This window comes from Rattus norvegicus, chromosome 10, assembly GCF_021556685.1.
Source record: "Rattus norvegicus strain SHRSP/BbbUtx chromosome 10, alternate assembly SHRSP_T2T, whole genome shotgun sequence".
NCBI lineage: Eukaryota > Metazoa > Chordata > Mammalia > Rodentia > Muridae > Rattus > Rattus norvegicus.
In genome coordinates, this window is record NC_141543.1 from 39,200,324 (window position 1) to 39,223,041 (window position 22,718).

The 22,718-nt window shown below is 43.1% G+C and overlaps 1 protein-coding gene across 8 annotated transcripts in view; it reads left to right on the forward strand.

Moving 5' to 3' along the window:
• The window catches only part of Ifi47 (interferon gamma inducible protein 47), a 50,686-nt gene that overhangs the window by 22,239 nt on the left and 5,729 nt on the right, over positions 1-22,718 (forward strand). For 2 of the 8 annotated variants that reach the window (XM_087569772.1, XM_087569773.1), the window contains exon 1: positions 20,890-21,044. The exons of 2 other annotated variants lie outside the window; for them this stretch is intronic. The gene's annotated coding sequence lies outside the window, so the exon portion shown is untranslated. 8 annotated transcript variants of the gene reach the window in all.

The window sequence follows — 22,718 nt, forward strand, 5'->3', positions numbered from 1 at the left end:
TTAGCTCAGTGGTAGAGCGCTTGCCTGGGAAGCGCAAGGCCCTGGGTTCGGTCCCCAGCTCCAGGAAAAAAAGAACCAAAAAAAAAAAAAAAAAAAAAGACTTGCCCACACCCAGATTGATCCCTCACATATAAACTGTGGTTCTGTAGCCTTGGCTAACAATAGCTGGGACCTTACCTAGAGAATTCTTCCTGGTTTTGTCTTGGTTAGTCTCCTTCCTAATAAAATACCTCTAATTTATTAAAACCCAAACTCCAGCCAGACTAGTGAATTTCTGAATGACCACAGATGCAGAGCATCACATAGGAAAATGCTGGAGTGGGGAAGGGCATTGCTTTAGACTCTTGTCCCTACAGTCTGTGCCTCTGTGGGTAGGAAGTCTGTGCCTGGTGTGGCCAGGAGTGGGGTTGGTGAGAGTGGCTTTCAATATAATGCCACTCTCATTTTAATAGAGTCATTTTAATAGAGTGGACTTCTGGGTGGGATCAGAGACCGGTGCTCACAGTGAAGATAGAGAAAACATTTCTCACTGAAGCGCAATACAAGAGGCAAGGGAAGAAGAGCCATGAAGCTCTCAGAGATTCAGGGCAGTTCTGCAGTATATAACTCCAAACGTGTACTGGCAGGATCTTACTAGAAAGGCAGGTAGGAGCAACAGCTGGATAATGAGGGAGGGGGAGAGAGAGAGAGAGAGAGAGAGAGAGAGAGAGAGAGAGAGAGACAGAGAGAGAGAGACAGAGAGAGAGAGACAGAGAGAGAAGAAGAGGAGAAGAGAAGAGAAGAAAGACAGAGATACACAGAGAGGGACAGAGAAACACACCCCACATACCACACACACTCACACACACACGCACACGCACACACACACACACACACACACCACACATATACAGAGATAGAGAGGAGAGAGAGAGAGACAGAGACACACAGAGACACAGAAGGACAGAGAAACGCACACACACACACACACACAACACAAGAGAGAGAGAATGAGGGCTCAGGTCAGGCATGGGCAGACAGAACCGGAAGCACTGAAATTAAAACTGACTTGTTTAACTAGAACCTTCCCTGCTAGGGTAAACAATAAAAGCTGAGAGTCCTTCTCAGACTAATGAAGCTGAGCTGTAAAGAAGACTCAGTGGCCAACGGGCTTCCCAGAAGAAGCAGAAACCCAGCGAGATACCTGGAAGAGCCTTAGACCAGAATCACTTGTAAAAGACACTCTTTGAGCTGTTCCAGTTTCTCAGCTTTTGGGGGCTGTCACTCATGCAGTGGTGGGCCTTGGCGATGCAGTTGCCTTTGAGTATTTCCTGCTGCTGTTAAACTACCCACTAGAAAAAGGAAGAAAGTAATCTTCTTGAAACAAACCCAAAAGAAGAGAGCCACACAAACATAATTCCACCTCTAACAACAAAATGACAGGAAATAACAATCATTATTCCTTAATATCTCTTAATATCAATGGACTCAATTTCCCATTAAAAAGACATAGACTAACAGACTGGATACAGAAACGGGACCCAGCATTTTGCTGCATACAGGAAACATACTTCAGTGACAAAGACAGCCACTACCTCAGAGTAAAAGGCTAGGAAACAATTTTCCAAGCAAAGGTCCCAAGAAACAAGCTGGAATAGCCATTCTAATATCCAGTAAAATTGACTTTCAACCAAAAGTTATCAAAAAAGATAAGGAAGGACACTTCAGATTCATCAAGGGAAAAATCCACCAAGATGAACTCTCAATCCTGAATATCTATGCTCCAAATGCAAGGGCACTTACATTCATAAAAGAAACCTTACTAAAGCTCAAAGTACACACTGCACCTCACACAATAATAGTGGGAGACTTCAACACCCCACTTTCAGCAGTGAACAGATCATGGAAACAGAAACTAAACAGAGACACGGTGAAACTGACAGAAGTTATGAACCAAATAAATTTAACAGAAATCTATGGAACATTTCATCCTAAAACAAAAGAATAAACCTCCTCAGTACCTCATGTTACCTTCTCCAAAACTGACCATGTAATCAGTCATAAAACAGGCCTCAGCAGATATAAGAAGATTGAAATAATCCCATGCATCTTATCAGATCACCGTGGGCTAAGGCTGGTCTTCAATAACAACAAAAATGACACAAAGCCCACATATACATGGAAGCTGAACAATGCTCTACTCAATGATAACTCGGTCAAGGAAGAAATAAAGAAAGAAATTAAAGACTTTTTAGAATTTAATGAAAATGAAGGCATAACATACCCAAACTTATGGGACACAATGAAAGCAGTGCTAAGAGGGAAACTCATAGCTCTGAGTGTCTCCAAAAAGAAACTGGAGAGAGCATACAACAGCAGCTTGACAGCACACCTGAAAGCTCTAGAACAAAAAGAAGCAAATACACCCAAAAGGAGTAGAAGGCAGGAAATAATGAAACTCAGGGCTGTAATCAACCAAGTAGAAACAAAAAGAACTATACAAAGAATCAGCAAAACCAGGAGCTGGTTCATTGAGAAAATCAACAAGATAGATGAACCCGTAGCCAGACTAATCAGAGGGCACAGGGACAGTATCCCAAATTAACAAAATCAGACAGGAAAAGGGAGAGATGACAACAGAAAATGGGCAAATCCAAAAAAATCATCAGATCCTAATTCAAAAGTCTATACTCAACAAAACTGTTAAATCTGGAGGAAATGTACAATTTTGTAGACATATATCAGGTACCAATGTTAAACTAGGATCAGATAAACCATCTAAACAGTCCATAACTCCTAAAGAAATAGAAGCAGTTATTAAAGTCTTCCAACAACAACAACAACAACAACAAAAAACAAAAAAACCCAAGACCAGATGGTTTTAGTGCAGAATTCTACCAGACCTTCATAAAGGACCTAATACCAATACTGTCCAAACTATTCCACAAAATAGAAACAGAAGGAACACTACTCAATCCTTCTATGAAGCCACAATTATGCTTAAACCCTAAACCACCCAAAGACCCAACAAAAAAAGAGAACTTCAGACCAATTTGCCTCATGAATATCAATGTAAAAATGCTCATTAAAATTCCCACAAACTGAATCCAAGAACACATCAAAACAATCATCCATCATGATCAAGTGAGTTTCATCCCAGGAATTCAATATACAGAAGTCCATCAATGTAATCCACTATGTTAACAAACTCAAAGAAAAAAAACACATGATCGTTTCATTGGATGCTAAGAAAGCATTTCACAAAATTCAGCACCTCTTCATCATAAAAGTTTTAGAAAGATCAGGAGTTCAAAGCTCATACCTAAACCCAGTCAAAGCAATACACAGCAAACCAGTAGCCATAATCAAACTAAATGAAAAGAAACTTGAAGCAATCCCATTAAAATCAGGGACTAGATAAGGCTGCCCACTCTCTTCCCTACTTATTCAACATAGTACTTGAAGTCCTATCCAGAGCAATTGAAAAACAAAAGGGAGGCAAAGGGATACAAATTGGAAAAGAAGTCAAGCTATCACTTTCTGCAGATGATATGATCGTATACTTAAGTGACCCCAAAAGTTCCATCACAGAACTTCTACAGCTGATAAACAACTTCAGCAAAGTGGCTGGTTATAAAATTAACTCAAATCAGTAGTCTTCCTCTACTCGAAGTATAAACAGGCCGAGAAAGAAATTAGGGAAATAACACCCTTCACAATAGTCACAAATAACATAAAATACCTTGGGGTGACTCTAATCAAGCAAGTGAAAGATCTGTATGACAAGAACTTCAAGTCTCTGAAGAAAGAAATTAAAGAAGATCTATGAAGATGGAAAGATCTCCCATGCTCACGCATTGGCAGGATTAATATTGTAAAAATGGCCATCTTGCCAAAAGCAATCTACAGATTCAATGCAATTTCCATCAAAGTCCCAAGTCAATTCTTCACAGAGTTAGAAAAAGCAATTTGCAAATTCATTTGGAATAACAAAAAAAAAAACCAAGGGTAGCCAAAACTATCCTCAACAACAAAAGAACTGGGGGAATCATCATCTCTGGCCTCAAGCTGTATTACAGAGTAATAGTGATAAAAACTGTACGGTATTGGTATAGAGACAGGCAGGTAGATCAATGGAATAGAATTGAAGGCACAGAAATGAACCACACACCTATGGTCACTTGATCTTTGATCAAGGAGCTAAAACCATCCAGTGAAAAAAAGATGTCATTTTCAACAAATGGTGCTGGTTCAACTGGAGGTCAGCATGTAGAAAAATGCAAATCGGCCCATTCTTATCTCCTTGTACAAAGCTCAAGTCCAAGTGGATCTTGGACCTCTACATAAAACAAGATACACTCAAACTAATACAAGGAAAAGTGGGCAAGAGGTTTGAACACATGGGCACAGGGGAAGTTTTCCTGAAGAGAGCACCAATGACTTATGCTCTAAGATCAAGAATCAACAAATGGGACCTTATATAAAGCTTCTGTAATGCAAAGGGCACTGTGAATAGGACAAAATGGCAACCAACGGCTCAGGACAAGATCTTTACCAATCCTACATCTGATAGCAGGCTAATAGCCAATATAGACAAACAACTCAAGAAGTTAGACTCCAGAGAATCAAATAACCTTTTAAAAAATGGGCTGCTGAGCTAAACAGAATTCTCAACTGAGGAATGTTTAATGGCCAAGAAGCACCTAAAGAAATGTTGAACATCCTTAGTGATCAGGGAAATGCAAATCAAAACAACCCTGAGATTCCACCTCACACCAGTCAGAATGGCTAAGATCAAAACTCAGTTGACAGTAGGTACTGGTGAGGATGTGGAGAAAGAGGAACACTCCTCCATTGTTGATGTGATTGCAAGCTGGTACAAACTGTCTGGAAATTTGTCTGGAGGTTCCTCTTAAAATTGCACATATTACTACCTGAGGACCCAGCTATACCACTCCTGGGCATACACCCAAAAGATGCTCCAACATATAACAAGGACACATGCTCCACTATGTTCATAGCAGCCTTATTTATAATAGCCAGAAGCTGAAAAGAACCCACATGCCCTTCAACAGGGGAATGGATACAGAAAATGTGGTACATCTACACAATGGAATATTACTCAGCTTTTAAAAATCAATGACTTCATGAAATTCATAGGCAAATGCATGGAACTAGAAAATACATCCTGAGTGAGGTAACCCTAAAAACCACATATGGTATGCACTCACTGATAAGGGGATATTTGCCCATAGGCTGAGATTACCCAAGATACAATCCACAAACCACATGAAACTCACGAAGAGGGACGACTGAAGGATGCTTCAGTCCTTCTTAGAAGTGGGAACAAAAATATTCACAGGAGGAACTATGCAGACAAAGTTCGGAGCAGAGACTGAAGGAACAGCCATTCAGAGACTACTCGACCTGTGGATCCAGCTCATATACAGCCACCAAACCCAGACAATATTGCTAATGCCAAGAAGTGCATGCTGACAGGAGCCTGATATAGGTTTCTCCTGAGAGTCTCTGCCAGAGCATGACAGATACAGAGGCGATGCTCACAGCCAACCACTCAACTGAGATCAGGGTCCCTGTTGGAGGAGTTAGAGAAAGGATTGAAGGAGCTGAAGGTGCTTGCAACCCCATAAGAACAACAATACCATCCAACCAGAACTCCCAGAGACTAAACTACCATCCAAAGAGTACACATGGACAGACTCATGGCTCCAGCTGCATATGTAGCAGAGGATGACCTCGTTGGGCATCAATGGGAGGAGAAACCCTTGGTCCTGCCAAGGGTCGACCCCCCCAGTGTAAGGGAATGTCAGGGCAGGGAGGCCGGAAGGGGTGGGTGGATGTGTGGGGGAACACCCTCATAGAAGAGGGAATAGCGGGTATAAGATAGGGCTTTATGAACAGGAAACTGGGAAAGGAGATAACATTTGAAATGTAAATTAAAAATAAATTCAATAAAAAAGGAGAATAAAACCAAGAAACCCCAATAAAGATGCTGGTTGATCATAATTTTCAACATTGTCTTATTAAAAATAAACATTCATATCCATATTTGGTAGAACTGTTAACCTAGAAATGCAGCTTGCTGATAAGGTAGAATGATTCAGAAGTGAAGTGGTAGCCATGTTGCAACACTGACGGCCACACGCATTTAGGTTCAGGGGGGACCTTTATGTCTTGTCAAGACGTCTAAGCCCATGATGATTATTTATGATGCAGTGTGGAATAGTTCTTTTGTTAAATCCACTGTCTGGGGATTGATGCCAACTGATTTAAATAGCATTTTCAGGGAGATTGACCTTTTCACTGAAACGTGGTGCCTTCACTGCTCCCCCCCCCCACCTCAATCTCTGGTAGTTTCTAAGATTTGGAATATTAAGCAGAAGCAAAAAACAAAAAACAAAAAACCTTCCCCCTTAAGTTTTGAGCATGTCAATTGTACTGGCTAGTTTTGTGTGTCAACTTGACACAGGCTGGAGTTACCACAGAAAAAGAGCCTCAGTTGTGGAAATGCCTTCATGAGACCCAGCTGTAAGGCATTTTCCTAACTAGTGATCAAGGTGGGAGGACCCAGTTCATTGTGGGTCCCTGGGCTGGTGGTCTTGGGTTCTACAAGAAGGCAAGCTGAGCAAGCCAGGGGAAGCAAGCCAGTAAGTAACATCCCTCCATGGCCTCTGCATCAGCTCCTGCTTCCTGACCTGCTTGAGTTCCAGTCCTGACTTCCTTTGGTGATGAACAGCAATGTGTAAGCTGAATAAACCCTTTCCTCCCCAACCTGCTTCTTGGTCACGATGTTTGTGCAGGAATAGAAACCCTGACTAAGACATCAATGATCACAGAAGTCATTTTAAGGGGAAAAGACTGTTCTTAACATAGTTTCTCTAAAAATTTAACTATTATTGATCATTGTTATTTAGGGGTTTTGTTATTTGTTTTTTTTTCCTGTTAGAAACAAGTAAACTGTTGGAAAAAACTTTGTCTGTTTACATGCATAGTGTAAAACGAACTGAATTTTGATGTTCACAGCACTTGACATGCACTGTATCAAAATCTGCCTGTTCTTCATAAGGGAGGCTTGCTCTTTATGCCTCAGTTAACTAATGTGAGACCAGTTAAGAGGAGGCCACTCCTAGGCTATTCTGTGGTGCTGTGAGCTTGTGGGAAAAGTTGAGTTTTATGCAAAAGGCACATCACTTAGTTTTTGGTAATGTAGGACATGACTGAAAATAACAAAATGATACCCTTAAATATTTATAATTTCTAGTACTTCTCTTCAAGATAGTTTTGGAGGCAATAAAGTGACTTGAAACGTCCAGTGTCATTTCAGAATACAAAGCTAGGGTCTCTAAGATCTTAGACTCCTTGCTTATAGAGGTGAGGGAAGATGGGGGGGGGGCGAACCTCCTAGAGGATTACCTTTTTTTTCCTTTCAATTTTGTTTTGAGAATTCTAGTCCTTGCCTGTAGACAACAAAAGACGGTTTTAAGAACTGTTTGTGGAATGTGTTCGGAGGGTTAATTCTAGAACATTTGTATATTTAACGGTATTCCCAACTTTTGTTTCTTTACTGTTTGCAGTTCTTGTCCTCTTGTGTGACCATTTATATGTACATTTCTTAAATTCTTTTAGATTTTCCTGGATGTATAGTTTAAACAACAAAGTCTATTTAAAGCTATAGCTAGCGGTTGTTTGCAGTTCTAGCAAAGAGGAAAGTTGTGGGTTAACACTTTGTATTTTCTTTCTTATAGAAGCTTCTAAAAAGGTATTTTTATATGTTCTTTTTTAACAAATACTGTGTACAACATGTAGAACATCAATGTTTGGATCAAACAAGACCCAGGGTATTTTCTGCTTGCTGTAAATTAAGCAAAGATGCTATAATAAAAACAAAATGAAGGAAAAAATAGGAAACCCTAATACAACCCATTGGCTCAACAAGTTGGACTTTGGTGGTATCCGTGCCTTAATCTGTGCTGGGCTCCTTCTCTGGTGATCAGACAAGTGTGTTGTGACCACCCATGATAAAATTTGTCACTTTACACCTACCTGTCCCTGGATACAATTTATACCATTGTCTCAGGCTCATTGCCACTTCTCTATCAAACTTTCACCTTAGTACCATCCTCCATTCCTGAAAACCCTGTCATGCCAGGAACCAGACCCCTTGGTCCCCATGTTTCAAAATATCCAGGGAATGCATTCAGATTTCTCTGCAGTTCAGAACCCAGTCTGCTCTCTTTCAGATTCTACTCTCCCCTGAGCTCCAGTGTCTGACTTCTCCAAGTTCATCTATCAAGGGGTGAGGGTGGCCTCAGGCCCCAGCATCCTCCACCTAACAGAGTTGTAATCGTGACACCCTCCTGTACTGAGCAATGGCTCTGGACACTTTTTTAAAAAAAAATCTTTCTTACTTTCTTTTAAAATCAATTGTGCTGACATTATTCATAAGTATTTGCATTATGTCATAAATTACTGAGGTCAATACACGTAAAATGACACACATCTTTGTAGTTCTCCACTGTGATGTCTTCATTAGAAGGCAGTGACACTTTGTCACTCAAAGCTTACCTGGGCTTTCAGAAGCACAGTTTTGAAAGGCCTGTAACGTTTCCTGCTCTTAGCAGGATAAACAGGAAGTGAGATGGGGTGATTTATAACTGGCTCTGCCGAGTTCAGTGCTGGGTGGAGTAATTAAAGAAGTGGATTCCAACATGTGGGGACTCTTTAAGATTCCTGGAACCATGTGTGGAAGGAAGATGAGAGAGGCAAGTGAGGGCTAGACGTGTGTGTGTGTGTGTGTGTGTGTGTGTGTGTGTGTGTCTGCGCGCGTGTGCGTGCCTGTTCAGATATTTCTGTTCCATTGTTAAGAACTGTGAGTGTTTATCTTGAATTTTTTTCTTCCCCTGAGACTTTTATCATCTCGAGCTCACAAATCCCCAGCAGAGCTGACCTTTTCCTTTTTTTCTCAGTTCTGAGCTTGGGTACCCAAGCCTCACACATGCATGGGAATGCCTTGCCACTGGGTGTTCTTATTTCATTGGGCAGCTGCATTTATTTGCTGAACCTGGACCCATCCTGATTTGAGGCTTGGTGGGAGGTGGGGCAGACAGTGCTCACTGGCCAGGGCTTGGTTTGCTCACCTCCCATGCAGTAGGTCCTGTGCATAGCTGGCATCATTCCCTATCCAGTGCTGGCTCTGGCCTGTCCCCTGGCTTGTGCTCCCAGTTCCTCTTGTGAAGGAGCCGACAGTGACTGTCCTTAACAGTGTAGTGAAACGGGTAAGAGCCACTCAATATATTCAATATATATTCCATGTTATAGCCACCCAAGCCCAAATATATGTCTTTCCATACTCACACACGTTGTACACACATACACACAAAGACATCCGAATGTTTACAGACTCAAGTTGATCTTGGGTGTCCATGTGACTTTTCTTTTTTTTTCTGAGTCTGTTGTTTTTGTTTTTAATTTCCCCCCATTTCTCTCTTTTATTCATCATTCCATTCATTTACATGTCAAATGATATTCCACTTTCCAGTTATCTCCTCCACCGACCCCCATCCCACATATGCCCTCCCGGCTCCCCTTTGCCTATATAAGGAAGCTCTCCCACCCACCCACCCTCTCCCACCCCTCTGCTCCATTATCCCCCTACTCTGGGGCATCATACCTCCCTGGGACCAAGGGCCTCCCCTCCCATTACTGTCAGTCAAGGCCTTCCTCTGCTACATATGTATCTAAAGCCATGGATCCTTCCAGGTACACTCCTTGGTTGGTGGTCTAGATACTGGGAGAACGTTGTTGTCATGCCAGCCTTTGTTGTCCTTCCAATGGGGTTGCAATTCTCCTCTGCTCCTCCAGTCCTTCTGCCTGCTTTCCACCAGGTTCCCTGAGCTCAGTCTGATGGTTGGCATCAAGCTTCCACATCTGCATTGCTCAGTTGCTGGCTGAACCTCACAAGGAACCCCCACACTAGGATCCTGTCAGCAAGCGCCTCTGTGGCACTTTGCATACTGTTTTGTTCCGACATTGTTAGACCAAGGGGAACAGTCCACAACCACTTATTGTTTACAATGAGGTTGGCTGCAAATATAGACCTTCGCACAGTCACTGCCTGTTTGTAGCCACAGAGAGCAGAAACTCTTCCAACTCTTCTTCCAAAACAACTCTTCTGTTGTTTTCCTGGTTAATCATGGATTCACTGTAGAAAGAAGACAGGGAAAGTTGACCATTGCAAAATGCACATGGCAGGCATTTCTCCTTTTACTTTCTTGGGTTTTGCAGTAGGTGACGATTGTCTCTTTGTCGTCCTTTCAGTCCTGTGTTCAACCCTCTTCTCCTCACAGTGATTTGATCATTAGCCATTTACCACAGCATTTCCCTGGCCCAAGAACTTGCTGAGCTCACGGTCTTCATACCTGACTATGAGCTGTGGAGGCTCGTGTGTAGCTACAAGTATTGGGTCATCAGTTACACACAAGCATACATGCGTGCAGACTGACCCCTATGCAAACACACAGGCAAGCACATATAGGAACACATCCACACACGTATATGCACCATGCATGGTGCCTTGTACCATTGGTTGCCCCAGGATGATGGCCTCCCAGGATTTCCTTTGTAACTAAGAATGGTCCTGGTGTTCCTCTTATAGAAATAGGTGTCTCCTAGCACTGAGGTGAGCAGATTTGGTTTTTCACAGCCTCTTCCCCTGTGTGACCCTGACTCACTCTTTCCTTGCTGGTCTCAGCTCACTATGACATCAAGGTTCTAAAGTATAAGCTTCCCTGGTAGCTATCCAGGGGCAAAGGTGTCTGCGCTCCCCTCTCCCCTCCTCATCTCGAGATATGTTAGCACAGAAACATGAGTCAGGGCTGCAGGTCTGACGAAGTCAGCTGCTGTTCCGAAGTTCTTCAGCTCCTAGAATTGTGTCCCAACTCTCACAATGAAACCGAGGAGGAGTTATGTTCAGGGCTTAGACAAGGCAACACTAAGAATGTGACAGGATGCATGTGGTAGGGGGAAGTGATGATTTTTGTCTCCAGAATATCAGAGACACAGCCTTGAGACATCGGTCCCTTTCCTGCAGGTTCTGCTTCAACAGCCATTCTAACCTGTCAATGGACTAAATAAACCACAATCAGGGTGCGGGGATACTAGGGAGATGCCACAGTCTGAGCAGGCAGAAGCGTATTGTTACCTGTGGGCAGTGATGTGTACTTGTAGTGTACTTACCTATAACTAGGACCAGGAGGTTTCCATCCTCAGAGACAGACTTCATCAAGGACAGGATGAAAGGGTGTTGGCTCAGGACCCCCAAGATCAAGTTCTCAGCACAAAAGAGGTTCATTTGTCCTAGAGGGTCAAAGGGCAGGGAATAAAATACAGACACAGGGGACTAGATGGAAGAGAAGGGAAAAGTAGTAACAAGGGAGAAGGGGAAAGGGTATTTGTCCCTGAGGGGGACAAAGGTCTACCTCTGGATAGAGATGAGGCACACGTGGCTCATAGGCAAACAGGGAAACCCTGTGTTAGGATGAGGTGTTTACTTTTCCTCGAGCATGTTAATTTAGGGCAGCCAAAACCAGCTTTTGATGACTCAATGCCAATTCTTTGACTGCTGGACCTTGATATTTAACCTCAGGAAGAAGTGGTCAACTAAACAGAATAGACCTTGGTGGCTAGCTTTAGGAATGGAATCTAACAGTTACTTGTTGTTGTAAAAATATAAAAATAAAAAAGTAAAGTTGTCTTTCACCCTGCTAGCTCTGGCACCATAGTGTCCCAAGATATCTGCTAGGTATCTTGGCGGAAACACATCCCAGTCCTCAGCGGCCCAGTGTCTCTTGCCGCGACACACTTTCCTACACTCAAACCCTCACATAAAAGAACACACAACACAATAATATTTGACCCAGTCGCTGTTTATTTGTTTTTTGTTTCTAGCAAGTCAGAGGGAATGGAGGAGAAGGGCGGAGCCTGCCAGAGCCATGTTTGCCACCTTGGGCTGGCTAGCATCCGTCCCTTCACAGCCCGTGCCAGCTGCTGACAACTTCTTTCTGTAAGATGTCAGCCCCAGCTTTCCTCTGTGAAGTACTGAAGCACACAGAAGCAGATTAAAATCTGATCTATTGTTGGGTAGCGAGTGTTTTTTTTTTTTTTTTTTTTTTTTTTTTTCGGAGCTGGGGACCGAACCCAGGGCCTTGCACTTGCTAGGCAAGCGCTCTACCGCTGAGCTAAATCCCCAACCCCGCGAGTGTTTTCTACAACGAGTCAGGGGTGTGTATTTTAGAAGCGTGGGAGGGCGCGTCTCTCCACATGCTCACATTCACCTTCAGGATACACTGTAGGTGTGGGAACCTCTGCGGAGGGACAGAGAGGCAGGTCAGTGGCTACCAGGGGCAGACCGTTCAGTGGACAGTGTTATGAAGGAAAATCAGAAAGAGAATGGAATGTCAACGCTTGTTCTCTCATGTGAGTTGATGGTTGAATTGAATGGAGAAAGGTGTCTAGTAGAGTCTTGAAAGAGGGAGGGCCACAGAGTACAGGGAATAACTAAGTAGATGCAAAGAATAAAGAAAAGTCTCATGTGGCAGAGCACATCAGAGAGACTAAATTAAAACAATCTTTTATACATTTATAAACCTATGAATGAGCAAAGTGGAGGTGCTTAAATACCTTAATGACAAAGCACCAATACTACTGTGGTCACCAAGGACCTGGATTTAGTTAGTACTTAGGGTTATTAGTATTAATTGTTAACCTGATACCACCTAGAATCTCCTGGGACACCCAGTTCTGGGTATCGCTGCTGGGTTACACCATATTTACCTACCCTGTATAGGGTACCAGATGCTCCTGTTTCAGAAACCCTCTCTTAGCAATGTGACAAACAGAGCTGCCTGTGAGAATGCAGAAGCACGTGAAGACTTTCACAGGAGTAAAAGATCCAGTATTCATTTGAGGAGAAAAATGTAAATCAAATCCATGTCACCATATTTTTTTTTAAAATCATACGATTTTAATGGAAATAAACTTTGCTCACCTATTTGCACAATGCTGAAGACTCTTCTACTACTATAGCACGACTTACCATGGTGGTCTTCTGGCTCAGGAAAAGGAAAAGGATCAATCCCCTGGCCCTCCACACGCACAGGGTTAAGCTATGGGTTAGTGCCCAATATGAGGCTGAGTAAACACTCATTGGACTTGTGCCTCATTTTTCCATTATTCCGTACTCAAGGGGCTCATATATATGGTCCCACCTTCTTCTCAAAAAGCCCTACATTTTCCAGAAGAGCAATGGCATCACTGGCTGCAGTATCAAGAAAAAGATTCGGCAAATAGTAAGCCCTCTTGTAGTAAATGCTGATAGCAACTGATCCACCAGTAACAGAAGTAACGTATTTGATATATTTCAATAGCTTTTTCCCCCTAAGGACTCATTGTCTTTTGCAAACACATTGGGAAATCGAAGGTGTACCTTGAAGTCATTTACAGATAATGTTAAAATCCTTGGCAGTGTTTTCCAGTGAGGCATCATCCAGCCCAAAGTAAGACCTGTAGAGATTGAATGTCTCATCCAGATTCTCTATGTCATCACTGATCATGCTACCAAGTGGAATGGTGTCTTATGATTCAGCCTTTACAGCCTCTAGGAAGACTCTGTTGTGTTTTATAAAAAGAAATAACCAGGAATATGTTTGGCAGAGGTGAGGTATGGTGTGTGTGTGGGAGGAGGCCTCTGCTGGCCCATGCTGATGAATTCCTTTCCCCTGAGGTACTAGGCACAGGAATAGAGTTTATTTAGGGCGTGAAAAGGGGAGTTGGGAAGGGGAGGGAGAGAGAGAGAGAGAGAGAGAGAGAGAGAGAGAGAGAGAGAGAGAGAGAGAGAGGAGAGGAGAGAGGGGGAAGAGGGAGGAGAGGGGAGAGAGAGACAGAGACAGAGACAGACAGAGAGACAGAGAGGCAGAAACAGAGAGACAGAGACAGAGACAGACAGAGGGGAGAGGGGAGAGGGGAGAGGAGAGAGGAGAGAGGGGAGAGGATAGGAGGCAGGCCATGAACACGTGAGAGGAGGGAGGGAATGGGAGAGAAGGAACAGAGAGGGAAGAGAGTAAGAGAGTGAGGTGGGGGCAGGGAGGGAGACCAGTCTTTATAGTGAGTCGGGCATACATGGCTATTGCTAGGTAACTGTGGGACAGAGCCTGGAAGGAATGACCCACTCCATATATTCTCCTTCAGTTAAGGTCTTGTATAGGTCAAGTTGTTTGAAGTTTAACAGAAGGCCTTACCTAATCTGAGGGGTGATCTTTTTAGCACAGCTCATGGTAGACACCCTGGCTTGCATGGATGACTAAGGCATCTGTGGGACCTCAGTTAGAATCAAGCCTTGCCTTATCTTTGTTGTTACTACTCCACGCACAGTCCTTAATCTCCACACTTTTCTGCCTGGATCTGAGCCCCATTTCTCTAAACCACACAAGGAGGCAGCTGCAGTCAGAGTAGGTTCCGGTTTCTATTCCTGGAAATGGGCTAGTTCATAGGAATCAAGCAGCAACTCCACACGTTCTCCTTCAGAGAAAATCACAAAGGAGCCGAGTTGTTATGACCCTCTGGATTCCTCTGGGAGACTGCTAACCCAGTGATGGCATCTACCCCTGAGAGAGCTGTCCTGCTGTGGGTCATGGGTTTAGAGATTTACCAGTCTCTTTACTTAAGTTTTGCTTTAAGTAAATTAGAGCCTTTTTTTTTTTTTAATTAAAAGGAGACCGGCCAAGACAAAACCAGAGAGTTTTCTAGGTATAAGGCCCTAGCTATTGCCAGCCTAAGGATTATAAAGGGAAAGCCCACAAAGTTAATATTTTGGGCAAATCAACTCATATCTTGTCTGGGTTTTGGCAAGGCTTGATTCTGTTACAGACATCCAGCGGGTGCCTTAGCCATCCAAGCATGCAAACCACCAAGCGAGCAGTATGCAGGCAAGCAAGGCTTAGCAGTTAGCCTGTTTAATCTTGCCACCCATAACTTGTAGAAATATCTGGATCAGTGAAATATTTTTCAACAACTAGCAATTTTTTAAGAACAGCCAAACTACAGCAGGAAGTGGTTCAATACGGGATAGCTGACAGGGCATGTTCCAGATAGGAGCAACTTCCTTATGGCTTATATAAATAAGTTAAACATATTATCTCTACAAGCCCAACACAGGAAATTTATGCTCTAAACCTCATGTTCACCATGACACTTCTCAGTGAGCCCTGAATGCAGACTTCACACAAGAAAACCTAGGAGCAGTGAGGAATGGCTGGTCAGAGCCCTGGTCCTGAACCATGCATATGTTCAATCTTCCATAGCTTAAGTGCAGTCCCCAGAAGCAGTTTGAACGGCTTTACTCTCCACTGTTCTCAGGGACATAATCAGAAGTCAGGAGGTTCAGAAAATATAGACGTGGCTATGGTGGCTCATGGCTCATATGGCTGAGCTCAGGGCTCTGCAGGGTCCTTCAAGGACAGACAGAAGCCCTAAACCGGAGTCAAATGAGGCAGGCAATGCACTGCTGAGTTCATTGTGAGTGTGCAAGGACAGAAGACGGGGCAAGAGAGCAAGGCGCAGACTTGAGAGGTTTCCAGTCATTTCTGTTTCTGTCTTTCAAAATCCAGAGAGCTTGGATCAAATTTTGTTTCTTCAGTCAATTCTGGCCACCCTGAGACTGCCTCATTCTGTGTTCCTGTATCCCTCCTGATACTGTCTTTTCTTTGAGTCCACCATGTTATTTTGTTTAACTAATTAGTTAATTAGCTAGTTAATTAATTAATTAATTAATTTTGAGTTTTGGAGTGGTTATAAGTACTGAGAATAGAGCCCACAGCCTCTCACGTGCTGGGTAAATTCTCTTCTATGGAGCCCCCTCCATGGCCCCACAGGGTTGCTATGTAACTAGGTGTCACACCTATTTGCTAAGCCTACAAGAAAATTGGGTGGGAACCTGTGTGAGAAAGCTGTGAACTTCTTGTGAACTATGGGTGGGGCAGAGTAGAGAATGCTTTTTCCACAAGGCATTCATTCTTCAAGGAAGAGTTACAGGAACTTTGATAAGTTGAAGACCCTTGAGAACAAGAACATGAAAAGAATTCCCTGGCCTGCCAACATTGTCTCTGGAAAAAGCAAAAGCCTGGGACCAGGTATGCTTGGCTTTTTTTACAAGACCAAAGACAAGGTATAGCATCAGGTTCTCTCTCTCTCTCTCTCTCTCTCTCTCTCTCTCTCTCTCTCTCTCTCTCTCTCTCTCTCTCCTTGGATGTTCTGAAGCCAACTATAGATCTCATTTCATGTTTTGCTTTAATAATAAACATGAAACGTGGTTTGTTTCCAGTATTCCTGAGCTCATATTCCTGGAATCCCCAGATGCCCCAATGTTTTTGGAATATCCTTCAATCTAGAGAGACTTTGATTTGACAGCCATAGTACCCATAGTCAACAATATCGATTTGGAGTTTGGTACTGGGGGTGGAGATCAGATGGTGGGGGATGGTCAGGGATTAGTTTGCTTATCCCTCTTTCTTGCAGAAACCAAGAAAGAGATGTAGTTAGTTCTCACACAAGAACCCACTAAGTATGTGTACGGGAGGAGACAGAATCATTGTATGCTTTCAGATAATCAGAAATAGGATCCCTAGACTATGGTATCAACCTCCCACTATCTGCCCTCACCTAGCCATTCAAAGTGAGAATAAACTCAAATCACACAGAGCTGGAAGAAAAATGACACACTTTGAACTAACAGGAGCATGTACTCTATTCTTCATGTCTGATTACATGTGTTAAAATTATGCAGAAGCACTGTCAACACAACCCAAACCATCCACATTCAGAGACAGACTTCCCCAAGGAAAGAACCTGTCAGCAACAGCTTCTTTTCCCAACATGCAGCAAATGTCTTTCCTCCATGGTGATAAATGTTAAAAACAACAGAAACCTGTGAGGGGTTATATTTATTTATTTATTTATTTATTTATTTATTTATTTATTTATTTATTTTTTATTAACTTGAGTATTTCTTATTTACATTTCGAGTGTTATTCCCTTTCCCGGTTTCCGGGCAAACATCCCCCTAATCCCTCCCCCTCCTCTTCTTTATGGGTGTTCCCCTCCCCATCCTCCCCCCATTGCCGCCCTCCCCCCAACAATCTAGTTCACTGGGGGTTCAGTCTTAGCAGGACCCAGGGCTTCCCCTTCCACTGGTGCTCTTACTAGGATATTCATTGCTACCTATGAGGTCAGAGTCCAGGGTCGGTCCATGTATAGTCTTTAGGTAGTGGCTTAGTCCCTGGAAGCTCTGGTTGCTTGGCATTGTTGTACATATGGGGTCTCGAGCCCCTTCAAGCTCTTCCAGTCCTTTCTCTGATTCCTTCAACGGGGGTCCTATTCTCAGTTCAGTGGTTTGCTGCTGGCATTCGCCTCTGTATTTGCTGTATTCTGGCTGTGTCTCTCAGGAGCGATCTACATCCGGCTCCTGTCGGCCTGCACTTCTTTGCTTCATCCATCTCGTCTAATTGGACACATGTGGGGCAGGCTCTGAATGGGTGTTCCTTCTGTGTCTGTTTTAATCTTTGCCTCTCTATTCGTGGGGGGTTATCTTGTTGCATCAAACCTATCTTCACTCTGTGTCAGACAAAGCTCTCATCAGGGAAACCTAAGATGGATAAAAAGAAAGGGAAGCGAGTCCTAGGAGGAGTCCTTTCCTGAGTGGATGAGATGTGACCAGCTGCTTCAGCCAGGATGGACTAACTATATGTTGAACTGTGAGCCCATATAAACCCTTTGATCCTTAACTTGTACTCTATAACAGGTTATCTTATCACAGCAGCAGTGTGACTTTACATAGCCTCTTGCCTAGATCATAGTACTCAGGTGTTTAGTTGGTCCCTAGGGTAGATATTATCACAAAGGTTTTTTTTTTTTAAAAAAAAGATTAAAATTGAAATCAGGAGTCTTTGAATACACCAGATGACCTTCTGTCCTGTGAATGTACCCATCAGCCATTTAAAATTTTCGCAGAGAAGAAAAACCATATATTCCCTAAGAAAAATAAGAGAGATTTTTTCCCCCTCCAGGTTATTTGGACTCAGGTTTCAGGATTGACTCTCTCCTGGGTTGCCAGCCTGAAATGAAGGTGTGCTTGCCAGATGTGAAGCACAGCAGTGTGAGTTAATCCAGATGTGGAGCACAGCAGTGTGAGTCAGTTTAACAGGAGAGAGTGGAATTGGGGAGAGGGGAAACAAAGGCAGAGGAAGAAAAGAAGAGGGGTAACAGAGGGGAAAGAGTTGAGCATGGCTAGGTTTATTCCTAGTTTATTGTTCAGAGGCTGCTGTGAATGAGAGAGTGTTTCCACAATCTCATTCTCAGTGTGCTTGTTATTTGCCTATAAACAGGCTACTGATCCTTTAAAGCTAATTTTGTATCCCGTGATTTTGCTGAGAGTGTTGATCAAGAAGTTTCCTAGTGGAGCTTTTGGGATCTCTTATGTATATCATACTATCTACCAATAGAGATCATTTGACTTTTCCTATTTGTATCCCTTTAATTTCCTTCTCTTGTCTTATTGCTCTGGCTAGTACTTCAAGCATTCTATTGAAAATGAGTAGGATAGTTGCAGCTCCGTCTTGTTCCCAGCTTAACGGGTTGCTTTAAGTTTTTCCCCAGTTAGGATGATGTTGGCTGTGGGTTTGTTGAATGTAGCCTTTATTGTGTTGAGATATGTTCTCTTAATTCTGACTATTTCTAGAAAAAAAATGAAACAGCCTCTCTTCACTTAGCCCTGGATATCCCTGAACTTACTTTGTAGAACAGGCTGGCCTCAAATTCATAGAAATCTGCCCATTTCTGCCTCCCAAGTGTTGAAATTGTAGAGATGTTCCACCATGCCTGGCTTCTCTAGGATTTTCATATAAGGCACTTTGGATTTTGCCAAAGGCCTTTATTATTGCATCTATTGAGAGGATCAGGTGAGTTTTATCTTTAAGTACATATACTCGATACAGTATACTTGAGTCAAATAGGTTGGACCTTCTCTGCATCTCTTGGAGAAAGCCGATGTTATCATGGTGGACGATTTTTTTGAGATATGCCCGTATTCAGTCTTTTAACTGAAGATTTTTTGCAGCCATTTTCACCAGTGCTATTATTTACATATTCTGAAATATTGAAGTGGCTTGATTTTGTGCAGGTCCTGTGGGAGTAACCACAGTTACGGTGAGCTCCTGTGTGCACCAGCCATGGCATGTCCAAAGGACAGCATTTCACAGTACCACAGCATTTCACTACACATTTTCCAGCTCTTACTGCTTTCCCTCCCTCTTCTCTGTGATGTTTCCCAGGTCCTGAGGTCAAGGGAAGAGAATATAGATGTTTCAGTCCACAGTCGAGCTCTAGTCACCATTTTTCAGTACTTTGTGGAATGATGACTCTTTGTAGTAACCCACTAGAATAAGAAGATACTCTGCCTAAGGTGGAGAGCAGAACACGTTTATAAATATGAACGTAAATGCTTAGCAGGCACTTTGGCAAGATGGCTATTTAGGGAAACAGCATCAGTAGGCCCTCCCCTTGGGCCAGTGAGTTCTCTAATCTGGTATAAATTCCCTCTGTGAAGCAGGCTTCAAAACTAATTGAGAGCTGTTTGTCACTCCCACACTCAGTATGGACACTATTCTAACTGTGGGCACATTTTGCCTGATAGGTTTGTATTCTAGTCTGCAGGGCCCAGGCAGTTTTCTTTAGAAGAACATGACATCCTCGAGTCTTTGGAGAGCTGAAACCTGGAGAACAAACCCAGGTGACAAGAGGCTTGTGGCTGTGAGTGTAAGGAGATATGGTTCATAGCATTGAGGAAGGATTGGTGATGGGTGAGGAACTTTTTTGTATTGGATATTTTATTTATGTATTTACAGTTCAAATGTTATCCCCTTTTTCTGTTTCCCCTCCGGAACCTCCATCCTATCCCCCTCCCCCTGCTTCTATGAGGATGCTCCCCCTCCCACCCATACCTCTCCACCCTAGCATTCCCCTACACTAGGCAATCAAGCCTTCAAGAGGACCAAGGGCCTATCTGCTGAGGAACTCCACCTCGCCTCCAGTAGCTATTTCTGTCTAGATCTGTATGCCTCCACACATCCAGGAAACCCACTCAGCTCTCTCCACAGCCCAGCAACTGACCCTTTTCATTCCTCTCAAGCTCTACCTTTGCTCCTCATTGCCTTTGTACTCATTGAGAAAGCATCAAGGGCTCCAGAGCCCTGCAGACGTCTCACAGAGACCCCACCCCTGCCATAAATGTCTACCTCATGGAGACCCCTGCAAACATCTACCTCATGGAGCCCTCCCCTCGCCTCGCAAACGTCTATTTCATGGAGTAATTGCCAGGCTCTTATCAGAAACACACGATTCTATCATCATGTATGCTCTGAACCCTGGTCTTGAGTTGTCTTGGTAGCTCTGAACCCTGTGAAACCCCAGGTTCATGGGTGCCTTGGGGCTGAAATGAGGTTAGTCAGCCACAGTGTTCCTGAGAAGGCAGACCCCTGGTACAGTCCTTCCCGATGGGCAGTTTTTCAGTCATTCACTGATGTTTTTGCAAAATTATCACCCCATTCATCCTTGTCCCTAGGAATCCTTTGGCTTCAGAGAACTCATTCCCCCTAGTTTCTTGGTTAAGTGACCCTTCACAGTCAAGGGGTCTTCCTGGCCTTGAATCTTCCAGTCTTCTTTAAATTCTCTGACCAAGTTGAAATCATTTTCCTGGAAATGTTTATGCCTTACCAGAAAGCACAGAAAGGTTTAGTTTCACTTTTGTTTCCTGAAAATGCATATCTTCCCTTGTTTCTGTCCACTGGGGCTCATTGCTCCAGACTCCGTGGAAGCTCTCCCTGTCTTCTGTTCTCCTTCATACTTTCCTGAAGGAGGGCAGACCTGTGCGGTTGGTGGTGGTTGTGCTGTGGGCTGCAGTGAGCAACAGACTCGGTATTTTCTACTTTTTGGATCTGGTAAGTGAGAAAATTCTTTGCCTCCATAGTGACCTGGGTTTTGGCTTTATGGGGGGGAGAGCAGAGCTGGCTTGGATAGGCAGCAGGCCATGTCATCGGTCTTTTTTTTTTTTTTAAATCAGTTAAATCAGTTTATTCTTATTTAAGAAAGCATTTGACTGGATTCCATAAAAGTGGAATGAGCTTTTCACCACTATCTTTTTTTTTAAATTTATTAATCATTTTATTTGTTTACATTTGAAATATAATTCTCTTTCCTGGTCTCCCTTCCATGAACACCCCACCACAACTCCCTCCCCTATGTCCCTGAGAGGAGACTGCACCCACCCACTCCTGCCTCACCCTTCTAGCATCCCCCTTCTCTGGGTCATCATGTCTCCACAGGACCAAAAGCCTCCCCTCATGCTGATACTAGGTCAACGGTCTTTCAAAGACGGGAGTCGTGGGTCTGGAGCTGCCTTTTGATGCCAGTTGTACTGTGAGAGTTCTGAAAAACTGGACTGAGAAAAACTGGACTCTCAGAGGAAACCATACAGCACTCACTGTCAAAGTAGCTAGATTTCAGCACCTGCGAGCTAGGTCATAACCCTGTGAGCTTTTCACAATTAACCAAAATCTAAGTAATGTTTCATCGTCGGCCCATGAGTAAAGTGGATTTGTGGAGGTATGAGATGACCAGCGTTTTCCATAAAAGACAGCACTTTAACCACCACCTTCACACTTACAGAATACACTTGAGAGTGTGTCTGTTTTTTTTTTTTAAGATGCTGAGTGATCTCTACTTGTTCTAACATTCACCTTATATGATTAATAATCAGACATAAAATAATTCTTCCTGTTCCTGTTCATTCCCCCTGCCCTTTCCCCCCTTGCTTTCCTCCTTCCCTTTCTTACCCTCTGTCTCCTCTTTCTTCTTTGTACTAAGATTGGACTTTTGGCTTCATAAACCTTGGGCAAGCGTTCTACCACTAAGCTGCACTCCGAGTACTTTTGTTTTTTATTATCGTCAATTAAAAATATATTTGTGTGATATTTGTGTGTGTGTGTGTGTGTGTGTGTGTGTGTGTGCATACATGTGTATCTGTCTGTGTGTGCATGTCTGTGTGTGTGGTCACACAAGTGCTATGGTGCATATGCCAAGGTCAGGGAACAGTTTTGGAGAGAGACTTTCCTTCTACCTTATGAAGATGGGACTCTCTTGTTTCTGTGGCTAGGCCTTGTATTCTAGGTAGCTAACCTGCAAACATCAGGCTGCCTTCTCCTGTGACTTTTATCTCAAAGGAAGATTGGGGAGCTCGCTAATGTGAATCTTATCTGGGCTTTTATGCTGGTTCCAGGGATTAAAGGTCACCATGCCTGCACAAGTGGTTTTACCCATTGAGCCGTCTTCCTGGCCCTGTTTTCACTTTTCTTTGCCAACAAAATGATTTTATTTTGATCCCTCACACATGATAGACATGGCAATTGTGCTGTGCTTGGTTTCTAAATATTACTTAAGTATGCATTAAAATCGGTTATACTTAAGAACTTTTATAGTAAAATTTCCTATAGACAAGACCCTTTCTTAATACATTCCCCTATATTGTTTCATATTTAAATAGCTACAAAACCAGACATTAGACTATCAACTCTAATGACCTAGAAGTCCATATATATTTTGTAGTTAGAGAAAAC